Source organism: Diabrotica virgifera, chromosome 3 (genome assembly GCF_917563875.1).
Source record: "Diabrotica virgifera virgifera chromosome 3, PGI_DIABVI_V3a".
In the NCBI taxonomy this organism is placed as follows: Eukaryota; Metazoa; Arthropoda; class Insecta; order Coleoptera; family Chrysomelidae; genus Diabrotica; species Diabrotica virgifera.
In genome coordinates this window covers 183,559,632-183,574,921 of record NC_065445.1, presented here as the reverse complement: position 1 = coordinate 183,574,921, position 15,290 = coordinate 183,559,632, and the positions used below count along the sequence as shown (strand labels likewise).

At 32.2% G+C, this 15,290-nt stretch overlaps 1 long non-coding RNA gene across 1 annotated transcript; it reads left to right on the top strand.

Annotated features, from left to right (window-relative positions):
- Positions 1-3,820: 3,820 nt before the first annotated feature.
- LOC126881449 (uncharacterized) lies at positions 3,821-5,855 on the top strand. Its single transcript, XR_007696855.1, has 2 exons — positions 3,821-4,450; positions 5,573-5,855. It is a non-coding gene; the product is annotated as an uncharacterized LOC126881449 (long non-coding RNA).
- Positions 5,856-15,290: the final 9,435 nt, after the last annotated feature.

The window sequence follows — 15,290 nt, the reverse complement described above, 5'->3', positions numbered from 1 at the left end:
GGCCGATTTCATTTATAAGAAATTCAAAATCAGAACTTTCTATTCTTAAGAAGTTTTTAAAACTGCCATCACATTTAATGTCTCCTGTCGATGGGTCTATGTTATCTCTTTCCAGATCAGCTAAAAGAGCTGTACCACTACCTATATTTTGCTCGAGCTGCTAATGAAGGACACATCCAAAATATTAATTTTGTGTCGCCTCCACAATATTACACAAGCTGCTGTTGCTATGAAGAGATCCTCCATACTTATATGACGCAATTTTATATACTACCTAACCCACCAGCTATCCATCTAAAATGCTGCAAACTTTATGCTCATGTTGTTGTTTTGTTTTTTGTTATATAGTCTGGATACTCATGGTATTAACAAGTTACATAACAAAGTTGTACAACAAATTTGTTGTACAACTTTGTTATTAGTATGTTTTGTTACATAGTCTAGACCCGGCTTTAAAAGTTCCCCGTTTCAGGAAAAATATTGTCTAAGAGCGACAGCCTAGTGACCTAGTGGGTAGACCTCGGATCTCGGATTCGTAAAGCAGAGGTTTCGATTTCAAATCCGGGGTGTGGATCTCCGATTTTTTTATTTATTGTTACTGCATTCATGTCTGTAGACAATGTTGCAATCTATTATGAGCACAATAAAAAAATATAGTAATAAAATAATAAATAAATATTTCAAAAAAAAAACAAGAAAAAAAATACAATCACTGGAAGCGAAACTAAACAATACGGAAGAAATATAACCACTGGATTCGGAACTGGATATGGAACTGGATAATATTAGAAAACTGATATTATAATATGTAAGCACTACGAGCCTAGTAGGCCCATGGCTTGATGTACTATTCTTTTCCACTCCCTTTTGTCAGTCGCTTTTGTTTCCCAGTTCCTTAAGTTAATTCTTCTCATATCTTCTCTAACTCCATTACTCCATCGTGACCTCGGTCTTCCTCTTCGTCTTTTCCCTGCCAATGCACTAGATAGTACCATTCTGGGAATTCTAGATGGAATCATCCTCTGCACATGGCCCAACCATCTAAGTCTTTGCGCCTTAATTACTGCTAGTATGTTAGGATCTTGATAGAGCTCAGTTAGTTCCTTATTTGTTCTTCTTACCCATTGTTCATTTAAGTTTTTCCCACCGAAGATTTTGCGCAGCATTTTCCTCTCCCAAACTAATAACAACTCTTGATGTTTTTTGTTGTGACCCATGTTTCAGAAGCATACGTTACTATCGGCCTTATTACGGTCTTGTAAGTTCTTAGTTTTGCTCTTCGTGATATATGTTTACTTCTTAACAACCCATTAAAAGCAAATATAGCGCGGTTGTCCGACATAATTCTCTTTTGTATTTTTTCTTCACAGTTAGGATCTCTTGTGAAGACAGTTCTTAAGTACTCAAATCTCTCAACTTCTTCGAATTTATACTGTGTTCCCTTCGCTGTTGTCATTGTTATGTATTGCCCCCGAACGAATTGCTTATTTGTCCATTCCATATATTTTGTTTTTGCTTCATTTATATACAATCCTTTGGTTGCTGCCCTCTCCTCGAGTTTCATGAGTGTTTCTATAAGTTCTATTTTGCTCCTAGCCAAGATTACCAAATCGTCTGCGAATGCCAAGCACTGATGTTTTTTGTGGTAGATCAGACCTGTTCTATTAATGTTTGATTCCTGTATAATCTTTTCTAGTAATATGCTAAACATTATAGGCGATAATGGATCACCCTGTCGCAGTCCTTGTTTGACCTCAAAGCTTTCTGTTATAGTATTGTTTATCTTGACTTTATCATACTGATATATCATACTGATATTGTTTAAAAACACTAATAATATTGATATAAAATGTTAATCAATTTTATTTATTGTTATAAGAATCAAAGGTAAATATGATTAGGCGAATGAAGCCTTAGGTTTCGCAGTCAATATCCCAACCACGCACACATGTTGCAATCTATTTCAATACGGTTTATAGTACAAAATATACATTTAATATCAAAATAGTGGGATATATTTTTTTAGTTGAGGACACTTGGTCACATTGCATTGTTTCAGGATAAGGTGAAATATCTTCAATAAATGGAAAAAAGCATGTATGTCATATATTCTAATACTTTCTGTACTCTTAATATGTAGTCTCGTATAAATTTGTAGTGACATGATTTTAAGTATAAGAACAAGAAGCTTGCAACAATTTTCAGAGAAAATAGAAAACTAAAACTATTTTAAAATGATTATTCGAAATAAAACATATGCAAATATTCACTGTATTTGCCATCTAGTGGAATAACTGTAAAATTAAGTCAGTAAAAAAGGTACATTAAGTTTAATTAAATTAAGTAAATCATCTTGTATACTAAAATTAAGGTTCTAAAATTTTCATTTCAAAATGAAAATCGACAGGGGCAACAGTACCTATACTAAAATACACTCTGTATAGATAATTATGTCAATGTTAATAATACTGGATAGAGAATTGAATATCCTTTCAAATGAGCTAGCACACGCCCCTCTTCCCTATTTAAAAATAAGGGGTGGGGGAAATGGAAGGGAGGGGGTTGACAAATGACAGATATGTATGTACCGTAAAAACTGTGTTCCCCTTAGATCAAAAGTCGGGCTTTTATATTTATATGTTAAGTTCAATATAAATTTCACATAACTGAACTATCACTGTGTCCTCCATTTTGATTATTATTGTTCTCAACTAACGCTATTTTCAAAATTCTTGCTTTCCTATCCATATTTAACGTAAATTATTAAAAAATATAAAACTATTTCTTTATTAACGCTAGTCTCCGATAAGGCTACCGTGATTTAATGCTGAGGTACTAAATGTTATAAAATTAACAAACAGTACGAGCAAGAACAAAGAGTCCACATCTTCTTATAACTACAAGTGACTGAAACATCGAAACAATAATAATTCTTACTGTGTTATACAGAAAAAGGCAGTAGAAACGATTAATCTCATATTTATCGACAACACTGTATGGTCCTCACTTGATGAGCTGTAAGGAAATATACACGTAAAGTTGTCCTCACTTTGTGCGCATAACGAAAAAGTATATACAGTCTCACTTTAATAGCTGCGTATAATGGCCTCACTTGGGTGGCAATATACTTGAACAATACGGGGCACATATACGTAATTTTTTTTGTGTATACTCGTCATTTTTTAGTTGCTATTTACTTGTCAAGGTCACTATGAAGAGTTGAAACGATTATGTCTACGTTTTCTACCGGTCCTCACTAAGTGCGCGTAATGTCAGGACCTCACTTTGATATCTGTGCATAAATATATATATATATATATATATATATATATATATATATATATATATATATACATATATAGTTATAATGTATATTTACATTTAACTATATATAATATAATAATATAACTATACATAATATGTTATAACATATTTAACACAATATAACTTGAAAAACAAATACAATAGGTATTGTCCTTTTCATGATCATTTTTCAGTGCGTAACAAATAATACGAAAAAGGGTAAGTCCGTGATAATACACATTTATGACATTTATTCTAACATGACATTTTAGTTAAATCTGACAGTTGCCACATTTTATTTTCAATTTGGAATAAAAACAAATTAAATGTGTTTCTTGCATTTATAAAATGGTATTTTCTTTGATTTGTATAGTCTTATAAATTATACAGATTATATTTGTAATATTATTATCTAATTAAAAAAAATTATTTTTTTATTATGGCGCCATCTATCGACAACTAGAATAACTAGAAGAAATGTTATAAAAATGTCACCGACGAAATGTAATCACCGACCATAGAGGTATATATTGACATAGAGAGAGTGTCATTCGGAGCGAAGTGACGACACCATCTTTTTTCTTTGGATTAGTGCTACTTCACTCTTACACATAGTAAAGCTGCGACAGTATGATAAACGTCATTTTTAAGTTAGGAGAAGTACGAAGTTAGCTGATGTCTTTCCTGTTATTTTTATTTAGTCACTGACGTCACTGTTTACATTGACATTTATTTGTAAATGTTTTTAGACGAATATTCTGTTTGGTTTTGTTTTTTATTGTTAATTGTGCAGCGAAATTGTGATAGTAAATTAAATATAAAGTTGTTTATAGCCTACAGAACTGAATTATCCCATAGTAATTATCAGTTTGTGTCAATTTGTTTGTGTGTAAAAAAGAAAAAACACTTTTCCTTGTGTTTGACCGACTTGTAGCAAGGGCTTTCTTGAGAAGCCTGTAAATTGCGGGAATAGGACAGACAGGGATAAAATCCTCACTTTTTACTGTTCCCAAGGCTATACATTTCCCCCATGCAATACATTTAAATGAATTTTATCCAAACAAAGGCAGGAACATTGGATAAAAGCAATAAAGAGAACAGACCACAAATTAAAATATGACAGTATGCAGTAAACATTTAATAAGTGGTAAGTTTAAAGTAATTCAACTAAGTAATAAGTTCTTAAAATGTCTACAATAATAATATATATGTACTTACCAATTCGGTTCTAGTTTAGAACAAGGGTTATGTAAAGAAAATCATGCTTGACCATGTAAGATATAGTGTATTACAATATGGTTAAATGCAAAGCTTAATAATGCCTTAATGCATATAGCCTGCCTAAACTGTCCTTAAATCTTCTTCTTCTAATGACACTACAACCATTTGTAAATCTTTGCCTGCTTAACAGCATTCTTCTATTCTGCCCTGTCGGCTACTTTCCTGCACCACTGCCTGATATTCATGGTTTTAAGATCCTTCTCTACATCGTCTATCCATCTGTTACAGGGCCTTCCTCTTGTTATATTTCCTTGGGGCTTCCCATCTCTGACATCACAGCTCGATTATCTGACATTTTTTCTAAGCGACCAAGAAAGTTTAGTCTTTGAGACTTTACAAATCTAACAATATCTGCGCTCTGCATTAGTTCATTCAGCTTGTGGTTCATTTTAATTCTCCATGAACCATCTCTACAATGTGTTGGTCCAAATATGTTCCTTAGTATTTTACGCTCAAATATTCTCAGTTGATTTTCATTAGTGGTTGAGATGGTCCACATTTCACATCCATATGTGACCACTGGTGTAATTACTGTTTTGTAGATTCTAAGCTTATACTCACGATTCAGTAACAGTAACTTACTTTTCATTACGTCTTTGTATGCATAAAAACACTTCTTATTACCGATAAGAATCCGTTGTTATATTTCTTGACAGGTGTTGTTGTCATTTTTTATGATTGAGTCTAGGTAGGGAAAAGTGGAGGCATATTCGTAGGTATGGTTGTCTACCTTCAGATTCTCATGTGGATTTGACTTTGTGCACTCCATTTATGTATTTTTTTTTTACTTTCATTAATATATAGACCAAACATAGCAACTTCCTGTTTCAGCTCTATAGCTTTTTCGCTTAATACATTTTTGTTGTGGCTTATTATGGCAATTGTCCTTAAATAATGTTAAAATACTCTTGTGATATTTTGTCATATTTGTATGATATTTTTATGGTATACAATTTAGAGTTTTTATTTATGTATTTGTTGTTTTTAGGAATAAACACCAGCTATTTTAAATGTAGGAAAAGGAGAAACTGCTGGAACCTAATTTTACACAAATGTTTTTGACTATTGAAGATTTGGATAAACAACAGAAGTTACTTTGGGCTATAGCTATGTGCAGATTTATTTCCTTGTGGATTACTATGTTTATTCTTTTTAACTATACTTCCTATATTGTTTGTGAGATTAATATTATATTTAATTGATTATATTAATATTTTGTAATAATAATCAATGCTTTGGTTTAACAAAATAGACAACTTAGAATAGAACAATGCTTTATTGTCATGGAAAATTGTACAATTTATACACAAAACTTACAGAGTCATAAAAAACAATAATAAACACAATAAAACAATAATAAACTAAAACAATAACAAAAAAATGTTAGGATATAAAGAGACTAACGCTCATAATCCTCATAATCGTATTGAAGGTTTTTATATCCTCTTTAAATCCTAACATTTACACAATGTGCTCATACCAGCAACAAGTTTTTATACTTGTGTAATATGAGTCCTATTTGAGAGTACCAGTAGTAATGCAATAGGTCTATAATTGCAGGCATTAGATTTTTCACCACCCTTATGAAGAGGAATAATGATGGCTGTCTTTAGGCAGCTCTAGAAATTTACCTTTCTGAAGGGGCTATCCTAGTGTAAAAGTATGAAATTCATATACTTTTTTGGGAATTTCTAAAATAAAAAGTACTGTACCAATTATTTTGAAAATTTGCATGAACATTTGTTATAAAAAGTACATGTGAAACAATTTTCATAAAAAAATATTGAAAATTAAATGATTTATTCGCCATCTACTAGCACTGTGAAAATAAAAACATAGCTCCACTGCTGCAGTGATTGGGAATAAAAGAGATCCTGAAACATAAAATATCAAAGTTATTATTGAAATATAGGTTATTTTCTATACCATCAAATAGGGATTTTTTTAATCGGATAAAAAATGTCAATTTGGAGGTTTTTGAAACTGAAAATGTTCTAGCTAATTTAAAAAAATTTCAACACTTCGTCATTTTTCCAAAAATCCTAATTGATGGTATAGGAAATAACTTATATTTCAATAATCAATATGTATTTGCAATTTTATAATTCAGGATCTCTATTACTCCCAATCGCTGCAGCAGTGGAGCCATGTTTTTTATTTTCACTGTGCCAGTAGATAGGGCATAAATCGTTAAATTTTCATTATTTTTTTTTATGAAAATTGTTTTACTTGTATGTACTTCTTTTTATAATAAATAGTCATGCAAATTTTCAAAACAATTGGTACAGTACTTTTTATTTTAGATATTCCCAAAAAAGTATGTGAATTTCGTTCTTTTACACTAGGATAGCCCCTTAAAAGAGTCATTAGTGAGATGAGGACTCCCAACACATTTTCTGGGAGATTTGAGACAATTTTTATGGATAGTCCATCAGTACTACAGGAAGATTTGCTTTTGATACTATTGATTGTTTGGATCAGTTCAGATTAATCAACTCTTATAAATAATGAATTTGAGACCTTTCTTGAATTAGGGAGATAGGAAATCGGATCTTAACAAAATTGATCTCTTGTGACAAAATAGTTGATGTTATAATTTTACTCACATTAATAAAGTATTCATGGTCTGGAAGGGAAAATGTTTGAGCTTTGTGAGTTTGATTTTGAAGAAGATTGTTTATTATGGACCAAATTTCTTTTGCAACACTTTTAAAGCTTCTCAGATGATTTTGATAGTATAATTTTTTAGCTGATTTTTTAAGTTTTAAATAGATTGCCCTGTACTTAGTGATATATTCAGTAACAGAGACGTTGGTAGTAAATTTCTTGATGTACAGGGTTATTCACTTATATTTTGACCCCCCCCCCATATATATTTTTGACATACAGTAGAACCCCGCAAATCCGAACTAACGGAAAGTGAAATTTTTTTTAAAAATTCAAGACAAAAACTTAAATACATGTTTATTAGGGGAGATATGCCTGAGACGGCATACTTTTTTTTTAATATTTTGTAATCGATAATCGATAGAGTTAGACATGTAATAAAAATCAAAGTCAGTGCTAGGAACATTTACATAAATATAACATTATTTTGTAACAAGGTACATATTATAGTTTTTTTCTGAGAAAATAAATTATAAAGTATTACATGTGCCATCTCACCCACATACATGTGGGTAAGATGGCATACCCTTGAAATAAAGGCACTAATCTCGACTCATAAGTCACAAATAATTTTTTTTGTAGTCTTGGGTACACCGGCACATTCGGAATATGACCACTTGCCACAAATTTGGCAAGGTTAGTCATTTGGCACATCTTCGTCAGGTTTTTCGAGAACGAGATAATGAAAAGAGGCCAATACAAAAAATGCAAGCAGCATCTTCCTCGTCACTTGTCTCAATATCGACGGAATCGATTTTGTTGGTTCGAATTCCTCTTAAAACGATCCATAACTGTAACGACAAACTTCAATCATATAACAAAATTAATGCAGTGTAAAAACGCATAAGGGTGAGATGGAATACCTATGCCATCTTATCCACCTGCTTACTATGCCATCTCAGGCAACATTGCAATCATACCGTTTTTTTAACCTAATTTTTCTTAAGCACATTTTTAAGATATAAATCGATACAGGCGTGATAGGCATGCATAAGGTAAAGGAACATCACAAAATTTAAAAACTTAACTCAGGTGTAAAGACTCGCGAATTATAATGTGATACAAAAAAGTCAATAAATATTTTGTCCTACTTAATTAACATTCCAAAGGCTACTGCTGTCAAAATAAAACTAACATGCATAAGTTCAACAATGTCGACAAATTTTAACTTGAGGAACTGAAAACTGTCATACTAGGCACCAAATTTGGAATAGTTTACGAAAAACACGTGATATGCCATCTCAGCCAGTATGCCGTCTCGGGCATACTTCCCCTATACAGAGTATAACCAGAAAATTGAACAATATTGGATTAGTAGGACTTCATTTAAAATTTCTTAAAAATAAATACGTAGGTACTTTATATGTAGTGCTTATAAAGGTTAAACATAAATTTACTTCGGTTTTCTCATAGTCAGGTTACCAGTTTTGCAGGAGAGCTTTGAATTACTGGTTAGGCTGAATTTCGAATAATCCGAACTTTTCAGAATCCGAACAGGCTGCCCCCCAATTAGTTCGGATTTTCGGGGTTCTACTGTATACAACATACTAGTGACGTCATCCATCTGGGCGTGATGACGTAATCAAATATTTTTTTAAATGAGAATAGCGATCGTGTGCTAGCTCATTCTTCTTTTTGTGTCAATTAATTTAATTTAAAAAAAATTCTTTGGACACTCTGTATAATTAATCATGTTAATGTTTATATTACTGAATAGGGAATTGAATAACCTTTTAAATGAGCTAGCACTCGACCCCTATTCCAATTTAAAAAAAATAGTAGATTACGTCGTCACATCCAAATGGATGACGTCACTAGTACGATAACAGGGTGTTTGGTAAAGAATGGGCGATAGCTTACCCTTAGATTCCTGGGGTTAAAATAGTTCGATTTAAGCTAACTTACCTTAGTACGAAAGTTGATAATAACCGAGATACAGGGTGTCAAAGTTAAACTTTTATTTTATTTATTCTTGAATATTTCCTAACGGCATGAGATAATAACACTAAATTTGGTAAGCGGGGGTTTTTTGGGACGAGAAATCTAAATTCGCCACCAAAAATGATATATAGCAAGATATGTTCTTGGAATTAGAAGATAGGATTAGAAGTAGTCGATCTAAAAATATACTAATCTATAATGTTGATGAGAGCCAATCTAAGGTTACTAATGAGAGAATAGATCATGACAAGGCAAATACTCGAGAAGTACTAACGAAACTGGAGGTTGGAGCAACTGAGTTTAAGGTTTTGAGGGTATGACGTGGTAATAGCAGTAGTGACAGGCCAAGACCACTTAAGGTAATTTTTCAAAATAATACCACAGTGATTGCATGTCTTAAAAACAAACATAAGTTGAAGCCATCGAGCATATTGATTAAATCAGATCTTACTCAAATGCAACGAAATCATCTCAAGAAATTATATGAAGAACTTGATAGGCGTAGAAGAAATGGTGAATCAAACTTGGCAATACGATACAAGAATGGTAACCCGTTTATTTCAAAGGTAAAAGAACAAAACCACCAGAATCCAAAAAACTCCCAAATGCGAACATAAGTATGAATAGTATATCACTTTACTACCAAAATGTGCGTGGTCTGCGTACGAAGCTAAAGGACATATATTTGACATCCTGTTCAGCTATATATGACGTTATTTTCCTAACAGAGAGTTGGCTTGGTCCTGAAATTAAAAGTAATGAAGTTTTCTGTGATTTATATACCGTATACCGTCGGGACCGTGATCATATTTCCAGCGAGAAATCAAAAGGAAGTGGAGTGTTAATTGCAGTTAGAAGTGATATCAGTTCTTGTCTAGTGGAAATTGCCAGTTCAAATGTAGAACAGGTTTTTGCTGGAATTACTATTAATTGCATTAAATATGTTTTTGGCTGTGTCTACATTCCGCCCAGATCTAGATTGGATGTTTATTCCAATCACATTGATACTGTAAAACTAATTATGAATAAGTATAAAGATTCTAAACTAGTATTATTTGGGGATTATAATCTACCAAATCTGATATGGGACGGTGAGACGACTGCTAACAATATAAGTATGATACTGAAATTTTGTTTTATGACGAATTCAATTTTTTTAGGATTAGGTCAATATAATTATTTTAAAAACCAGTATGACTCAATTCTTGATCTGTGTTTCTCTGATACTTATTTAAATCTAAAAAAAGCGGAAGCTTTAATGACGTGTGACAGGTATCATCCCTCACTTGAAGCATTAATATTATTTGATAATCAATATATCAGTTTGGAAACTAATATTTATTATAACTTTCACAAGGCGGATTATTGTGCCTTGAATAATTATTTGCTTCAGATCAATTGGATTGAGTTGTACTGTTTAGAGGATGTAAATGACATTTTAGATGCTTTTTATTCCATTATTTGGAACGCAATTGAACTTTTTGTACCAAAGATATCTATAAAAAGATCGAATTTTCCTGTTTGGTTCTCATCTGAACTTGAGAGTAAAGTCATTGCCAAAAAGATTGCGCATAAAAAATATAAAACTACAAATAAGTATCACCACTATATTGAATTTAAAAATTTGAGAGATGAATGCTCATCACTCACTGAGCAGTCTTACTATGCTTACGTTTCAAATATGGAAGTGAGAATAAATGAGAACGCTGGTGAATTTTGGAAGTTCATCAAAAATAAAACCAACGGACATGGTGCTCTCCCTGGCTCTATGTTTCTAGGTGAGGAAAGTGAGAATGACAAACAAAAAATAACAGAGTTGTTTGCGAAACATTTTGGTACTGTATACAGCACTTTTAATGGTAAATCTCTGGATAACCTGGAGAGTAATGAAATTTTCTCACAACAGATGGAGGTGGAAATTAGTAACCTCGAAGTCACTTTTGACAATTTACTGAATGTGTTGTTGTCATTAAATGTCAATAAAGGGACTGGCCCTGATTTGATACCGAATTTGTTCCTAAGAGAAAGTGCAGTGTCCTTGTGTGAACCATTAGTATATGTTCTTAATAAATCTCTCCAGACGGGAATTTTCCCGAACAGATGGAAACATTCCTTTGTGTGTCCTATTTTCAAGGCAGGAGATCATAGTGATATCAAAAATTATCGGCCAGTTTGTATTCAGTCAGCCTTATCTAAAGTATTTGAAAAAATGGTTTTGCCAAGTTTGGATAATTGTTTTAGGAACTTTATTACGGACAACCAACGTGGATTTGTAGGCGGACGTTCTACTCTCACTAACCTCTTTTTGTATATCGATAGTATAGGTACAGCAATGGATGAGGGTTACGAGGTGCACTCTATATACACCGATTTCAGTAAGGCCTTTGACCTACTAGATCATAATGTCTTAATTACAAAGCTGAGAAACTCTGGTATCACTGGTTCTTTATTAGCTTGGTTTACTTCGTATTTGCAAGGAAGAACATTGCAAGTAAGATCAGCAGGATGTGTTTCTAATGGATTTGAAACCATGTCAGGGGTTCCCATTTGGGTCCTAAGCTTTTTCTGTTGTTGGTAAATGATATTGGTAGGAACTTTAAATCTGAATACCTGATATTTTCAGACAACTTAAAGATATTTAAATGCATTAGGTCAGAATCTGATTGTGAGGGTTTGCAGAGAGACTTGGATTCTTTAGTACATTGGTGCCAGGAAAATAATCTTAGATTGAATGCTTCGAAACGCTCATATATTATTTTTTCACGTAATAAGACCACCAGTGATTTTAAATACAAGATCGGAGATGTGGATTTATCTAGGGTTCAGGTAATTAAGGATTTAGGTGTGTTACTGGATAGTAAGCTAAGTTTCGTGGACCATTATGATGCCACTATTGCACGTGCTAATCGGACATTAGGGTTAGTCATCAGAATGTCATATGATTTTAATAATTTGTTTGTAATTGTGAGATTGTTTTTGAGTTATGTTCGTTCATTACTAGAGTATTGTTCAGTGATTTGGAGTCCAAGTTATGAGAATCACAAATATCGAATTGAATCGATTCAAAATAAATTCGTTATATATCTGCAGTATAGATTAGGAACTAGAGGAATGCAATTGAATTCCAGTCAGGTCATGCAGATGTTTCATTTGCACCGTCTAGAGGATCGCAGGCGATACTTTGACCTTAATTTCATATTTAAGGTGTTAAATGGTATTATTGTTGCACCTAGCATTCTGGGTCGAATAGATTTTTATGTTCCAGCTAGGAATTTGAGAAGATGTCCCTTGCTATCCGCTAGATCGTGCAATACACGTCATGCAGAAAATATGCCTTTAAATAGAATTGTTTCTAGTGTAAATGAGTTTCCAAATATAGACTTTATGGGAGTCACACTAAATGCTTTTAAAAGGACTATTTCACGTGAATTATTTTAATTTGGTTTTAATTTTTTGATGTCGTTAGTTTAATTGTAAGTAATGTAAGTTAACTTGTGTTCAATGTTTAATTTTGACTTTTAATTTTAATTGTAAAATGGAGTTTTCTGTCAATAAATATTAATTTAATATTTCCCAAAAGGAGCTACATACGTCTTTCAGCACTCATTTAATACATTCAATTTTTTGAATCAAAATTTTTATTATGTTCATATTTTTATTCAAAAAAGTATACTACATTCATCTCGCTAAACTTAACTGTGTTTGAGATAAACGCATTTTAAGTCTGTGATACATCATTTTTTTCAAAAACGAAAATTATAAACGTCAGATGGAAGTTGATTTAAAAAACGCGTATCATCAAATACCAATTCATGAATCTGACAAACCATGTACAGCTTTTGAGGAAAGTGGATGCCTTTACCAATTTTGTCGTATTCCTCTTGGGGTGACCAATGGATTATCATATTTTCAGAGAGCCATTGATTCTATCAATAAAAAAGAAAATCTACAAGGGGTTTACGCTTATTTAGATGACATAACAGTTAGTGGTGAGGATCAAGATAGCTATGATTTGAATTTACAGAAGTTTTTAAATGCCGTTAAAAAATATGGGTTAACTTTAAATCAAAATAAATGTCACTACAATCAAAAGTTATAAATATTTTGGGATATACAATATTGCACTTCTATGGACAGTAATTAATGAAAAATAAATTCTCATTGTTGAAACAGATACATGAATGAATTTGCTATTTCTATCATGCTGAGTCAATCTGGAAGACCCGTTACTTTTTTCTCACGTATCCTCACAGATTCTGAACAAAAAAAAAATTGATGAATTTTCAAGATTTCCATGCTAAGATACGTCCAGTCAGACCGGGGGACTAGCTTGACTTACCAAGAATTTATTAATTACCTACACTCTAAAGGAATATCTTCAAGTAGAACAACACCATATTGAAGGAAATGGTTAAGTTAAAAGATACAATCTTAGACAAGGAAAAAAGAGAGGACGGGTAACACCCATTTAACACACACGTTCCAAAAGTGAAGCCAGTTTTTGGTTTGTTTGTCACCAGAAACATGGCGGTCACGTCAAAAATAACAATGGGTTGCCAGTGGTGGGTGTTCGTTGAAGGTTAAAATTTCATAAAAAATAAAGTAAATCATCATCTAAAATTCGTAATAAAAACATATGTATGTATTGAAACATATGTACGTAATATGAGCAACTTAATAAAACATTTACCGTACACAAATTCTTCATTTTAAATACATTTCATGTTTTTATTTTAAATACTCAATGAATAACAATACCCCAAAGATACGTCGATGATCAAAATCCCCGGTGTCAGTTTGGCTTCACTTTTGGTCATAGGATTACTCGTCCTCTCTCTTTCCTTGTCTAAGGATACAATGGAGTTATATGGAAAGCAGTGAATCTAGCATTGAAAACCAGAAATTTAGACATCACTAAATGGAAAAATGTTCTATATACCAGATGCTCTGCACTCTATATGAAGTTTACTGTCTACAGCAACCAATTGTACACATCATGAACATGTGTTTACTTTTCAATGAAGATCAACTAGCAGAAATTCTATTTCTTCATGAAGGATTCAGACAAAGTATTACTAAGAAAATTTGTATGAATGAGTAAGTTTGATCCTTTGGTTGAAGAGGATTATCTTTTAGAAGCCAATGCAGATTATGCCTTAATGCAGTATCCAAACAGAAAGAAAAGTACAGTTGCAACGAAGTACTCAGCTCCTAAAAGTGACCTAAAATTATTGAATCACAATAGTGATTAAGATGAAAATGAAAGTCCAAATAATACACTAAAGAATTCCACTACCAAATCAATATCAGATGAGACAAAAAATTTACCTGTTTAAGAACCGAATCAAGTCTCTGATGATAATCATGAACCAATATTAGAAAATTCAGATTTTCAATCTAGCCGTAAATAAGCTAGAACTAAAAATAAACTAAGATATTTCCAACATTTTGTTCAAAAATAGAAATAGGGCCGCATTAAATTATTTGGGTTATGTTGTCTTGTCATTTGTCATAATAATTAAAGAAAAAAGAAGAATAAAGTAATTCTCCTTATTTCAGTTGCCGTCCCGTACCCCCACTTAGTTTCATGTTATGTTTCTCGATACATTGTGCTAGAAAGAGATACCGCAAACCAGTCGAAGAGATCTTGTCGTCAGTGGTGGCGGAGTGAGGGCTCACTCTATGTTAATATATACCTCTATGTCACCGACGTGCCTTTTTTTCTGTCACATACAATTTAATGCGTTAGAAAGAAATCGAAAAACTGTGACGCACTGAAAGATGATCATGAGAAATACTGTATTAGTTATAAATTCCAATAAACATAAACAAAATGCGCTAATGTCACTGTCATTAAATTAAATGATAAACGTCAAAATTTTTAGTAAACAAGATGTAAACGTAAAAAAATATACTCGACATTGTTACAGTTAAAATTCCTTTACAAATTTTTCGAAGTTAATTATTGGTATAAATTAAAATAATTAATATATTAGATAAACAAGTCTAAGTAATTTTATTTGCAGTTTATATACGATTAATATTAAAAGTGGCATGCGCCAATTGAATCTAACTTCAGCCCGTGAGTAATGACCCGT